Below are 14542 nucleotides of genomic sequence, written 5' to 3' on the forward strand. Positions count from 1 at the left end.
AGATATGTTGAACAAACATAGTTTGGACAACTAGCAATTAGCTTCAGTGGATAAACAGATTTTGAGTGTGTGCAATTCTCTGGAATTTGTCTATTTTTGTCATATCCCCAAGGAGTGGAATGGAGTCGCTGACTGTTTGGCGAAGTGGGCTTCAGAGAATGTGGATGGTTGGGATATTGATGGTTGGGATGGTTTGTTGGAATGTGAAGTCCAAATTGGAATCTTAACTAGCAGTAATTGAGCTATCTTAGCTAGCAGTGATTGCGTCATCATTGGTTGTTTTAGGCTACTCGAAGTCATGTTTTGATGTACAGTTTTGAGATTGTTGTAACTCTGTAATTCCTTCCAATCAATACGAAAGACAAAATTTGCCTGTGGTTTTTTACTGGTATATTTTTACTAAGTTTTTCCATGTAAATCTGTGTATTATGTGCTATTGTTCTTCTTTGCAAATTTTCTGCATTTGTGCTAGTGTTGGCTTTGTTGATGTTGTTTGTCCCTTTTAGGCTCCTATCTTGTTGAGTCTGAGACGTTTGCTTTATATTTTTGTTTTGTTTGAATAAATTTTTACCCCTTTGCTCAAAAAAATTATCAGTAAAAATAACTTCTATAAACTAGATTGGTCACCATTAAAATTTACTGATATAGAAATATCACAAGCAAAAGTTAGAATGATCACCACTGAGATTTACCAATAAAAAAGATCATATGATTTTTGAATGATCGCCATTGAAAATTTTACCAAAACAGAAAAACATCACTCAGGGAATAGATTTGATTGAAATTTTTTAATAAAAAATCATCACAGAAAGTAACACTTTAATTATTGGAATATAATTTGTAAAGAAATTTAGCAATAGAAAGAGAATTTCACAGACAGTAGATTGATCGCTATTTTACAAAATCACTATTTTAACGAAAAACAGATTAAATTGAATAGATTGATTGAAATTTAGCAATAGAAAGAGAATTTCACAGACAGTAGATTGATCGCTGTTGAAATTTACAAAATTACTATTTTAATGAAAAACAGATTGAATTTTGTGCGTACAAGGATCATTAGAAATAATTTTCTGTTCATCTGATTCAAAACAGATTTGTTTAAAAAAAAATTCAAAAAAAAAAAGAATTTATTTGCTGGGTGATTGATATCTATTCAATTAGCACTCCTCAGATATCCTACAGTTTTTATTTGTAAACAATATATAGCTTTCCCGAGAAAAGAAAGATAAGATTCCACAAATACCCCAAAAAATATAAATTTTGTGAACAATATCGCTCTTTTCTTCTTTATACAATATATTAAGATCCAAGCACATACAGTTTCAGGGTCCATGGAACATCGGATCCATACAGACATTTTTTTTGTCCATGGAACACTAGATCTATACTGACCTTGCATAATCCAGATGAATTCTCTTACAATAAGATCCACTGGAAAATCCTTTCATAAGGTATACAACACCAGAATTCATTGGAAAAATCCTTCCATCAACCATACAACACCATTAACAACGTGACTGAAAAAGTTATAAACACAAGTGAGAAGCAAGATGGAGATTCTCAACAGGAAGATAATGATAATGAGTACAGCAATTTCGAAAACCTATAACAGCCGGGATGTTCCGTTCCGTTTTCTTCTTAAATATGCTCATTTAACTCATACAACACCATCAACAACGTGAGTTTTAGAAGATATACCCGTAAAACCTCCTGATCGGAGCGATGGAAATACAGTATTTCCTGTCCAAATCTTCATCTCACTGCAACAAATATGTCCTCTTTTTTGCCTTCAATTTTGCCCATTCTGCCCAAACCTACAAAATAACTGCAAAAATATGTGAAATTGCTCACCTGAATACCTGGATCAAAAGTAAGCAGCGATCTTTGTCTTGAAATGATGGTCCCTCGGGGCTCTTCCTCTGCCATTATCTTCACAGGCAACTTTAGGCGCAGAAAAAGATAAAGAGAGAGTTCAATCATGGCTTCTGAGACAGCAGTGAAGCAGAGATTGAATCTGAGGGCATTTGTCATTGTCCGTTTAGGGGAAAAAGTATATACTGGGAAGCATTAAATGATCCCTAGGAATATGCCAGAATAATACCGATAAGATACTACAACGGGTATACTATTATTTCACATGATGAGAAGGATTGGAGGGAATGGTGAGGATAAATGTAATAATTGGATATCTGTCAATTTATACTCGAAATACAACGGGTGGCCATTCCAATGCTCCAAAAAAAAAAAAAAAATTAATAACAATTAAATAAAAAATGTGTCTTTTTGAGAAATGTCACTAGTGTCATAGTACTTATCCTTGGCACGCACCTAATCTTCACATAAAATAGGGTCGAAGCTATTCAGGTTCCAAAACAAATCTTTCGTAGAGTGTGATATCGACATGTTAGTCAATCACAGCGATTTATTGCAAAATCGACGGCGTAAAACGCGCGACTAACACGCGTGTTAGTCACTCCGTACTGTCGTTTTGGAGCCAGAATAAACGCATCCATAAAATAGTACTTCATATAATTTCTAAAATCCATAAAATAGTACTCCGTATAGTTTCTAAAATCCGTAAAACACAACAAATTTTTTCAAAATTTTCAATAGCTAAATCTTTATGATATACATCCCCGTTACTTTAAAATCACAAAAAATCGGGAGAAACGACACTATGTTTTGTTGGAAGTTTTTTTACAATGTCATTTTGTGTGGAGATTAGCCATACAAAATGGCATTATGTAGAAAACTCAAATTTGCATAACACAACGTTTTTTTGTTTGATTTTTTGTGGTTTAAAAGTAATGTGGAGAGAGGATCATGAATACAAAACAACATTATGTAGAAAACTCAAACATGCATAACACAACATTTTTTCGTTCGATTTTTTGTGGTTTAAAAATAATGTGGAAGCGAATCATGAATACAAAATGGCATTATGTAGAAAACTCAAATCAGCATAACACAATGTTTTTTCATTCGATTTTTTGTGGTTTAAAAGTAATGTGGAGGCGGATCATGAATACAAAATGACATTGTGTAGAAAACTCAAATCTGCACAACATGACATTTTTTCGTTGGATTTTTTGTGGTTTAAAAGTAATGTGGAGGTGGATCATGAAGATTGAGCAATTGAAAATTTTGTAAAAGTCCATCGCATTTTGCAGATTTTAGAAACTATATGGATTGTCATTTTGTGAGGAGAATAGTCGGGTCCTAAAAATACAAATAGTTGATGTCAATAAGGAGACAATAAATGAATTTTAATCCTAAATTTTTAATAAATTTAGTCTAAGTCTAATTTTAACCTTAATTCTAGTCAAAAATTAAATCTTAATTCTAATCTTTTAAACCTTAATTCTAAAAAGGTTAAAAATAGTACTTAAATTAATTAAATATATTTTAATATTATATAATATATTCTAACTCTGATTTTAATTTAATTAAAAATCTCTATAGATAAAATATTTTAGAGATATTATTAGTGGATTAACCATGAAAAAAATAGTAGGATTATAGTGTACATCTTTTTCTATAAGAATGCATAGTGCATATATGTGAAGTTGTCATAATAGATCATTTGGGTAAATGACTTATGTCTCCTAATTGTATTGTTCATTGCATTCATGTGAGAACCTATTCAACTTATTGCCTTTTGGCATTGTCAAGAAAGGTATTTGCTCCCTCTACATCATGTGTATCCTACGATCATAGTATGTGTTTTTGTATTGACCTTACCCTACATAGTGAGTGTAACTATGTTCATAGTGTAAATCCTACATCATGACAATATATCATTTTGATAATATGGCCTAGTGCCTCCATTGTGTTTTCTTTGTTAAAAATGTGGATATCATTGTAACATAACTTGTGATAGTGATTTGTAAGTTTGTGTATTTCCCTTGTGTAGGCAGTTTTCACATGGTTGATTGGATTAGTCATCCCCTATATATGTCAATGTACAAAGTACCATTGTATTGGAATAATAGTATACCTTGATTGGCTTTGTTTTGTGAACATGCAATAAAGGTGATCTTATGTATCATGTCCTTGTGATTGTAATATTCCTAGTGCATATGTCATCTTGCATAATGAAGTGACCATGTTGCATGAAATCATGAAAGTCTACAAGTTGAGTTGAGTGCATGGTTATATGTGTCGATGCTTGATTGTTGAATGATACTGGAGTTGTAGATGACATGTTTTTGTGTTTCGTTTGGGTATGTTCTCTAACGGACCCTAGATGTTATATTATCGGGCTTCATGTAGCAATTGCTTTCTCAATGTAGCTGACATTAGTCACTCAGTTATGTGAAAGTGTTTCAAGTTTGAATATTTATTTTGGTTATTGATGAAAATGTTCCTCATGTTGTGAGGACTACCATTGTATTTTCCTATCAACCGGATTAGTCATCGAACTCCTCTATCTATCTATTTTATGACCCTTGTCACACTTGAGTTATTGTTAAAATTGTCAACATCTTTATGATTTAGTATTGAAATTGATAATTCTCCCTCTTGGGTCTTTTTTAAATCTCGTGGTGGTTATTCTAAATGTTTGACATCATTGGTCCTATGGTGTGTTAACTATTGTACTCTACCATGTTCACTATGAATGCTAATAGAATGTTCAAGGGATAGATTGTAGATAACATACCGATCCTAAACTTGTATTAATATCATGATCGAATTATGCCTTAAATCTTATGAAATGTTTCATATAGATTGGCATGTATGTTTTTATGAATGTTGATGTTATGATATTGCATTATATAGATAATCATGAGGTGATGTAAATGTTTAACGTAGCTAGTAATCAATGAGGTATGATTGCATTTTGACTCTAGTGTATTAGCAATCCTAGATTGTATTTGAGTCTCTATATGAATATGATGTTTGTGTTATAAGAACAATGTGATGGGATGGGCATGATGCCTAGATCGCATGATTAGATTGTGATGGGATGGGCATGATGTGTAGGTCACATTAATAGCTAGGTGGATCCACTAACTTTTTCAGATTATTGCAAGTATGCATGGATTGATATGGTTTGTAATCTTGTTTCATTCCTTGCTTTATTATCTCTTATTACTAGGATTGGGTATTGAGCTTGATCTCATGCGAATAGGTTATCTTATATGAATTCATGTTGACTTTCTTATTGGTTATGTCTTGGTTCTCAAAATTGATGACTATCCCTTTTAACTCCATCAATTACAAGTTTATGTGCATACAGAAATATCTATGATTGCAATTATCATCTTATTTGTGTATAATATCATGAAGATATTGCAAGTATGATTTCAACATAGAGAAGTTCTATCCAGGGTATTTTGATCTAAGAGGATTTGATCTAACCCTCTTTAATTGATTACTTCAAATAGGACCTCTTAAGGCTTAAATCATGATATTATCTAAAAAATGTATGATTTCAGTAAAAATCAGGATGTACCAAAAAGTTTAACCAGCATTGTGGGACCACTCGAAGATATGTTAAGAATGTGCAATTATTTGCCTATAACAAATTACTTCGAACCAATAGAATTAGAGATGTGATTGTTCACAATGCATTATGTGATTGTGATGGAACCAAAAATTTATGAAGTAAATTGCTACTTATGTGTACATATGATCACTTAGTGTATCGTGTGTATTCATTAAATGATTTGCATGTTTATGGATGGTGCCATAGGAGAATGCTAAGGGTATAGACTGCTCTTTTCCTCAATTGACGACTTAGTTTTACATACTTTTATTTGCATTAGTATTTGTCTAATAAAATATCTCGATGATGTCTCTTCCTTGTGGGGAAGGATGTCGCATCTTGACTTTTGCTTGCATTATTAACACAATAAAATTGGATGAGACCATTGAATATTTGGCTTATGTCATTTGATTTATTTGTAAATATGTATGCATGAATGATGATTAAATGTGATAACTCCAAATGCATGGAATTGAGATTTAAATAGTGATGAATTGTATATTGCAAATGTTTTCAATTATTATTATGGTTTTATGGACTAACCTATTGACAAAAAATTGAGTGCAAATGAGTGGAGGAACAAGTTGAAGGCGAGAACATCCTAGCATTTGCATGATGGAAATACCTCACACACGCATGTAGATGCATTCATGTTGCATATAGAATGATTTTTAACATTGTATACATTATACATTATGTCTTATCATGAATATATTGAGCATTATGTCATATGATTGGTCAAATTGTAGATTATATGTCTTATGATTGGCTTATTGATGAATATGTGCATCATGATTGTTTATAATAGAAAGATTATCTTAATGGATATGTATTTTTCTCATGATTTGTTAATTTCAAATTTTGACTTAAAAAGATTTTATTTAATAGTGTGGTAATATAAATGTTTTCATATATGTGTATGTGTATGTGTATGTGTATGTGTATGTGTATGTGTATGTGTATGTGTATGTGTATGTGTATGTGTATGTGTATGTGTATGTGTATGTACATACATACATACATACATATAATCATGTATATACATATACATATATGTATATATATAAAATAAATATTTGATTTTAAATAAAATTTTAGATTTAAAAATATAAATAAAATGATGTTTTTGTTTTAGCTCCCAAAATAAGGGGTGAATTGGAGGAAGCAAGATGTTTTTTATTTCAAAACTGCCCATGTAATCAAAAGGAGCCATATGCAAATTGAAGTGAAATCTAAAACATGTCAACTTCCTTTATTAGAAGAGTTGAGTTTGCAAGTAATACATCCACGAGAAAATGGAAATGGAAAGGGAAGAAATATACAAGAGGGGGATGACGTAAGATAGAATCTAATATTTTTCTTCTTATGTCAAATTGCAATCACAAAACTCCAATAAATTGATTAGTATTTCTCTCATATATGCAGAAATCAACCCATTATATTTTATTGGAAATTTGTTTATTCCAATCCTTCCTAGGTTGTGAAATGGTATACCATTGCCATTATATTTTATTGGATATATTGCCTTATGCATTTTTGTATACCATAGTATGTTGCCCCCAAATTCATAGCATACATGTGAGGAAAATAATAGTAAAGTTGCATTTTGGGTCTAGTCCTTTGATGTCCTCTTAGCAAATCCTTAATGCATTTCTTGAATGTTGTGTATTTAACATGAACTTGTGTGCCTAGTTGTGGTTACTTTCTAATGTCATTTTATGATCTAGAGGATTTTCCAATTAAGTGTCTCATGGCATGATTGTTATCCCACAATATTGATTTACATTTATTTTTTGTTAAATTCATACAATTTTTAGAAAATATAATGATTAAATAAGTCTTGAGAAGTCCCATTTCAAATAATTAATTTAAGAGAGTTAGGTCAAATCCTCTTAGATCAAAATCCCTAGAATAGAACCTCTCTACTCTTAAATTATACTTCTAATGGAGTCTCCTTCGCACTTATCAAAATACTGACAAAAAACCACTTTTACATTAGCTTTTGGGGGTTCAAATAAATTCATTCAGAAGTTTTGTTTTATAAATATATAGTCCTTATTATAAGCTTTCCAGAAAATATAATTTTTAATATATTTAATAATATATTTATTTTTTATATCTTTTAAATATGGCTTTTTCATCAAGCATTAAGGACTATGTTTCACACATGTAGAAAATTTGAAAAATAGTGAAAAAAATATTATAAAAAGTCATTTCTCTAGGTATTGATATCCTCATTTTAACACAAAAAGAAGTTAATTTAAACACATAGAAAAAAGTTATCCATTATGGAATACAACTCTATCCAAATTACAATTCCTCTAACTTCAAAAATTAACTAAAAAATATATATGCACAACATAAAATTATGAAAAAATATCCATCCACTAGATATTGTTGTGACAAATCTTTATTTTAAAAATTAGGATTATATTCTTGCTATAAAAAATGTTATGCACTACACGGTAAATGTCAATTTTAAAAAATGTTAATTACTGTAAATATTAAGTTATTAAAAGTTTTGTACAAATATGGACAATTCATTTCTATATATATATAAACACTTATTTCTGTCCACCCAATTAAATGAATTTTATATTTGTTTAATTATCATCCATCTAGCTATTAAATGTCAAGGTAAATGTCAATTTTAAAAAATGTTAATTACTATAAATATTAAGTTATTAAAATCTCTCTCTCTCTCTCTCTCTCTCTCTCTCTCTCTCTCTCTCTCTCTCTCTCTCTCTCTCTATATATATATATATATATATATATATATATATATATATATATATATATATATATATATCTGTAGATGCCTATTTATGTCGACACAATTAAATGAATTTTATATTTATTCAATTATCATCCATCATCTAGCTATTAATTAAAATCGCATTTAATTTATCTATCATTCATTTTCTAACTAGTAATTAAATTAATATTTAATTAATTTCCCCCCTTCTTCTATTAATTAAATAGATTATTCAATTTATTTGGTTTAATTCACCTAGTCAAATTCAAGCTTTTAATTAAATAAATCATATTTATTTGATTAAATTCACATTTAATTAGATACCCTTCACCCATTTAAATATATCAATATTTATTTAAAAATCTATCGAAATGCAAGTTGCAATCAATAATTGAAATAAAATAATTTTATTACAATTAAAATCCTAAAAATCCCTCCCACTTGCATGCCTAACCCTCCTTCTAGATTCTTCTAAGCCCTTCTAATTAGCCTAAACCCTTTCCTAAACATTTGCACAATCCTTAAGAAGTGGTCACTTCTCAAAAACATGCAAAGTCTTCATAAACCATTAAAGGTTTTATCCCTTATGCAAGTTAACCTCCAAAATCTTCTCAAACCATTAACGGTTAACCCACTTGTAACCCTTGGTTAGAGACTTTCTCTCTAACTTAACCATCCATTTAACTCATGGGTCTCTTCAAGCATTCATTTCTTTGACCATGGTTATCCTTTAACCCTTTCACATTCTTTTATTACTTGGATAAAAGGATTATCCACTAACTCAACCCCAACCAAACCCCCTAAGGTAACCCTCATGTCTTCTCAAGCATTAAAAGCCTCTTCCCTCTCCTCTCAAGCCCTCTCATATTGACACTTGTCAAAATGGGATTGGTTTTAAAGTGTCACATGGATTAAGGATCATTCAATCCTAGCCCTTGTTAAGATAAATCGATCTTAACTATCCAATTTTCCATTTCTTCTACAAATAAGCCTCATTCCCTCATTATCACGATCCAAGTTTTATTTATCCAGGTTATTATCTATCAAAAACCCCTAGTCTTAATCTTAGAATCCAAATTTTGCCTCTCTTTGTTTCAATAACAAGTTTAAACATTTAGGATCATTTTTATCATTAGGATAGCATATATCATGTTAATATAGCATGTTAGCATAGCATATATCATGTTAGTATAGCATGTTAGCATAGCATAATATCAATATCATAGTATGTTTAGTTTCATTATCATAGCATAATCTTCATCTTAGCAAGATTTGTTATCATCTTATAGGTTTTACATGCTTTGCATATTGATCATTTTCATCACATATCACTTGTTCTTGGAGTTGTCATTCTAAAGGTCAGTTTCTCAATGATCTAAGAGCAACCATGACTTGAGGAATCCTATGAGATAGAGAACAACAGGACGTCTTGGGGGGATTGATTATTTAACTTATTTTGTTTATTAAATCCTTTACATATAATGTTGCATTGGTATACTTGTTATTTTGCTCTTAATTGACCTTAACCATCTTTTAGGTATACATAATCTACATGAAAAATCTCACAATTCACTAGTTTGCTTTATCTTCAAATCCTTAATGGTTAAGTTGATATAAGTGTTAGAAAGTGAAGATTTGGTGCAAAATGACAATTTCAGTGTCAAGTTTGGCCAAAAAGTGTAACCCAATATGGGATTGCCCTGACCCAACTCCTTAAAACACTATGTCAAAATATAGAATTGGCCCATCTTGATAGATTATATGATGGACTTAGTTGGAAAAATTTGCATATCAATAGTTTGTTGGTCTTGATTGATTTTTTTCCTTGCATGCTTAGTTAAAATTACTAAAATCCATGTGCATCTTTTAAGGAAGTCTATTTCTTTTTCTTGGCATTATCATTGTTGTTATTAATGAATGTCTTTGTATAAGTGTCATCATAATTAGTTATCATACATGATACATGTTAAATTTGATAAATAGCTATATATATGTAGATCATAAATAGTTATGTATCAACATAAATAGTTATATATGTATATAGATAGATAGATAGATAGATAGATAGATAGATAGATAGATAGGTGTGAGAGAGATAGAATCCACCATAAATAAATATATGTTAGTTATGAACACGCATGATAGATAAATATGAGTTAGAAATTATAATCATCTTGTCTTTTTGCATGTTATGTTTTAAATATTTAGATTAAGGAAAGTAGTTTTATTTCTATGTGTGATTTTGGCTTTACCTTTCAGGATGGGTGCTAAATATGGGCTAGCAAAGAGAGTAGATCTTCTTTTCAAGATCTACCAACCAATATAAAATTTAAAGTGCTTTGGAAAAATTCATGTGTTTCATTGAAATAGATGAATTTTTATTTATTACTTTATTTTATCTACCATATCTTGATAGTAGGACATTGCATGTTCATACTAGAAATGCATGTAGATATATCGGGTTGCAACAGATTCCATCCTTCCTCTCATTTTCTAGGTTGCTAGGCTTCTCATGCAAAGTTGAATATTCTTTAAGTTGGAAGAATTTTGGAGAAGCATAAGCTTTGTGGTTGGGTGAAAAAATGCTTGAACCATGTTCTTGTCTCATGGATTTGTGGATCGTTAAGTTAGTGGTGTCAAAAGACTCTAGTGATTTGTATTCTTATTGTAATCGAGTGACTAGATGGGCATGAAAGCCTAAGTGACATTATTTGTATATCATATTTCACGTGTTGTATATACTTGACTAGTCACTTTTACAGGTTAGATGTAATATGTTATTCATATACATTGATGATGGTCATTTCCCAAATGAATGAGAAATTGAGTTATTATTAAATTTCATGCTATATTTAAGGGTTGTGTACCTTACATTAATAAGATAGAATCAATAATTATAATATAATACAATATAAATATTATGAAAATATAAAATAATTGTTACATATAATCAAATGTGTAATATATTTAAATTATCACTAAAATTTAAATAAATATCATATAATTTTTTTCATGTGTTTTCTTCTCACTAATATCTAAACTTATGGCATATTAAACTAAAAAAATTAATTAGTTATACACTTAAATTATTTATTTATATTATAAAACTCTATACATATTATAAAATTTTATTTTTATATACATGAAATATAAAATATAAAGTACAATATAAAATTAAAATATCATAAATAGAATTCTTAGTTATTATGTCTAATATAATCTTAGTTAATAATCATATAATGAATTGCATTTGTAAGTATTTAATTATTAGAGATAAAATGTTGCAGGGGCATCATGCTCTTGCAATTTTTGGTTATATTTTTGTTGTGAAATTTTGGTTTTTGGTTGATTTTTGTTTTCTTGTTTGTAGTGGGTGTTCTTTATGTTATGTTGAAGCATATCTCAAGTCTTCGGTTACTTTTGTTGCTTTGAAAAACAAAAAGTAAGGGAATTTCTTATCTCATGTCGCCCAAGTGACAGGAATTGTTTTGAAAGGGGGCTTTAACCGGGTTTGGTTATTATTCTCTCCAAACCCGACAATGTTACTTGTCGTTTTGGTTTACGTTGCCAGTTAGGAAGTTGTTTGGAATGGGAGTCAACAGTTCTAAGGAGGATCCGACGGGTTGCAAGTCGGTTGGTCATTGGTTAGCTGACCGTTGGAAAACCAAGCGAATGAGAAACTATATGAGGGTGGGTGATAGTTGGAGGAATGGTTGGACAGTGAATTTGTGACCACAAAAGCTATTGTAGATGAGACATTGGTTGAAGGAATGAATTCTTTGAAGATTCTATGCAGTATGGAAGATGATTGTTGAATGTTGGCAATGTAATGATTGAGAACCTTTGTAATTGATAAAACATAATAGTGGACATTTGTCAATCCCTATCATAAATCAATAGTGGAGTTTTGGATTTCTAATTCTTCCCATCTCTCTGAATGTGTACAAAACTACTGAACAATTCTTTGTTCTTAATTTGGGTTAAAATAAATCTATTATTTGTTTCTTGTTCAAACTGTTGCCTGCAATAAGAAAGGTTGTTTGAATTGTGTCTAAAGGGTGAATTTGGTTAAGTGACCAGTGAGGCTTGCCATCATAAACTCTTAATTCACATGAAAAATAGACAAACAAATTAAAATAATTGCAATGGTATTTACCAAAAATTATATTAATATTCATGTATGGAGGATAGTTAACACATAAAAAAATATCTTATAAAAATGTCAAATAGATTTCTCATAGTTGAAAACCCAATAAATCCACTCCTATAACACAACTAATTTTAGCCAATGAGATTGAAGATAAATAAATTTTAAAATTGAAAAATCTAATACCTTAACTTTATCAAATTTAATTTTAGAAAAAAATTCAATAAATAAAATCTTCTAATTGGTGCAAAATCAATTTATTAATAATCACTTAATGCTTCAATGAATGCAATAATATTGTCTACGACAAGTTACTAATAATAATAGAAAGTGGCAAGAAAATTGGTTCAAAATTTGTCACAAAAATTGCTTAAAAAATTGCATATTGGTAATGGATCTGTAAATTGGGCTTATAAGGGCTTAATTATTTTGACCAATCACATATTCACAAATTATTTTTGTCAATTTAAAAACTTAAGAAATATGCATTTACACTATATAGAAAGTCAATTCTATAATAAAATATTAAAAACAATACATTCTAGTTGGTCCAAACAATTTTTTTTAATGAATAGTTAATAGAAAATGATTGCAATAGTACTAGTCTAACAGAAAGTACTATTAACACCCACTTTAATCTTTCCGACCTAACTATTATATTTATAAAGTATAACAACAATTTTCTTTGAGCTCTCAATAGGGATAGTGCTCACTACTTAGGAAATTTTATGTTGACAAGGTTTTCACTAGTTTTACAATGTAAAAAAGTTGCCATTAAGATTTTTCATGGTGAAAATTATATGTAATGTTTTTTTTTTTCAATGTTTTGAGTTTATTGCAGTTAAGTTTTTAATGCAATTAATATATATGATGATGTATTTTATATGTACGTAAATCACATTTACTTAACCAAATATTATCATCATTTATTTTTTTAAATTAATTCCTATTTCTAAATCTATTATTTAATGTTTTGCTTCAAGTTTGTAACATTAGAATTAATTCAATTCACTGCTACAAAATTTAATTTCACCAATTAAATTTATTATATGATGTCCTAGTGAGTCATATGGTGTCCTAAGGGGTCATATGGTGTTCTAACAAATGTGTGGCCCCTTAGGACCCCATATGAACCCTAACGACACAATATGACCCCTAAGGACACCATGACCCCTTAGGATAATATGATGTCCTAAGGGGTCATATGGTGTCAAAGGGGTCATATGGTGTTCTGACACATGTGTGGCTCTTTATGACCCCATATGACCCTTAACGACACCATATGACCCCTTAAGACCCCATATGACGCCTAACAACACCATATGAGGTCTTAAGGGGTTATATGGTGTCGTCAAGGGTCATATGGGGTCCTAAGGAGCCACACATGTGTTAGGACACCATATGGTCGGTTTCATATGGGGTCTTAAGGGGTCATATGGTGTCGTAAGGGATCTAATTAGGATTAAATTGGGAAAATATTGAAATCTAATTTTTCCAAAAATTTTATATGTTTTAGTAAATTGCAATTTTGAGGGTCTTCAGGACACCATATGACTCCTTAAAACATCACATGACTCATTAGGACATCATATAATAAATATGATGTTACAATTTAAATATGATGTTAAAACACCATATGACTCATTAGGACACCATAATAAATATGATGTTAAAACACCTTAAAACACCATATGACTCATTAGGACACCATAATAAATATGATGTTAAAACTCCTTAAAACTGAACTTTAATTTCAAATTTTAAATTAGGCGACCTTCTCTCATTTTTCACCAATTGTTGTGAGCCAACTAAAGTGTGAGTTATTTTGAAATTTCATGCGAGGGTGATATATTTAAGGATGAGCCATATTTAAAATAAATCCCAAGTACAATATAGAGAGTAGCAAGACAAAAAAATCATATTACATGAATATTGCATCAACCTAAGCTCATAATTCACACATACTTGCTATCAACTTTGATTGATCAGCATTGAGTTGGTCCATCCAAGGGTTTGACTAAAGAGAAAATTGTCCTCATAATTTAAAAAACTTACATCCAAAGTGTAGCTTCTAAACACCATCTACTCTTTATTAGATCCAAAGTGTATACATAAAGGTGAATAAGTTTCAATTATCATAATTCTACCA

At 30.0% G+C, this 14542-nt stretch overlaps 1 long non-coding RNA gene across 1 annotated transcript; it reads right to left on the bottom strand.

Moving 5' to 3' along the window:
* Positions 1-1257: 1257 nt before the first annotated feature.
* On the bottom strand, positions 1258-2136 carry LOC131036888 (uncharacterized). Its single transcript, XR_009104154.2, has 2 exons — positions 1855-2136; positions 1258-1763 (listed from the first exon to the last, which is right to left on the bottom strand). It is a non-coding gene; the product is annotated as an uncharacterized LOC131036888 (long non-coding RNA).
* Positions 2137-14542: the final 12406 nt, after the last annotated feature.

This window comes from Cryptomeria japonica, chromosome 2, assembly GCF_030272615.1.
Source record: "Cryptomeria japonica chromosome 2, Sugi_1.0, whole genome shotgun sequence".
In the NCBI taxonomy this organism is placed as follows: Eukaryota; Viridiplantae; Streptophyta; class Pinopsida; order Cupressales; family Cupressaceae; genus Cryptomeria; species Cryptomeria japonica.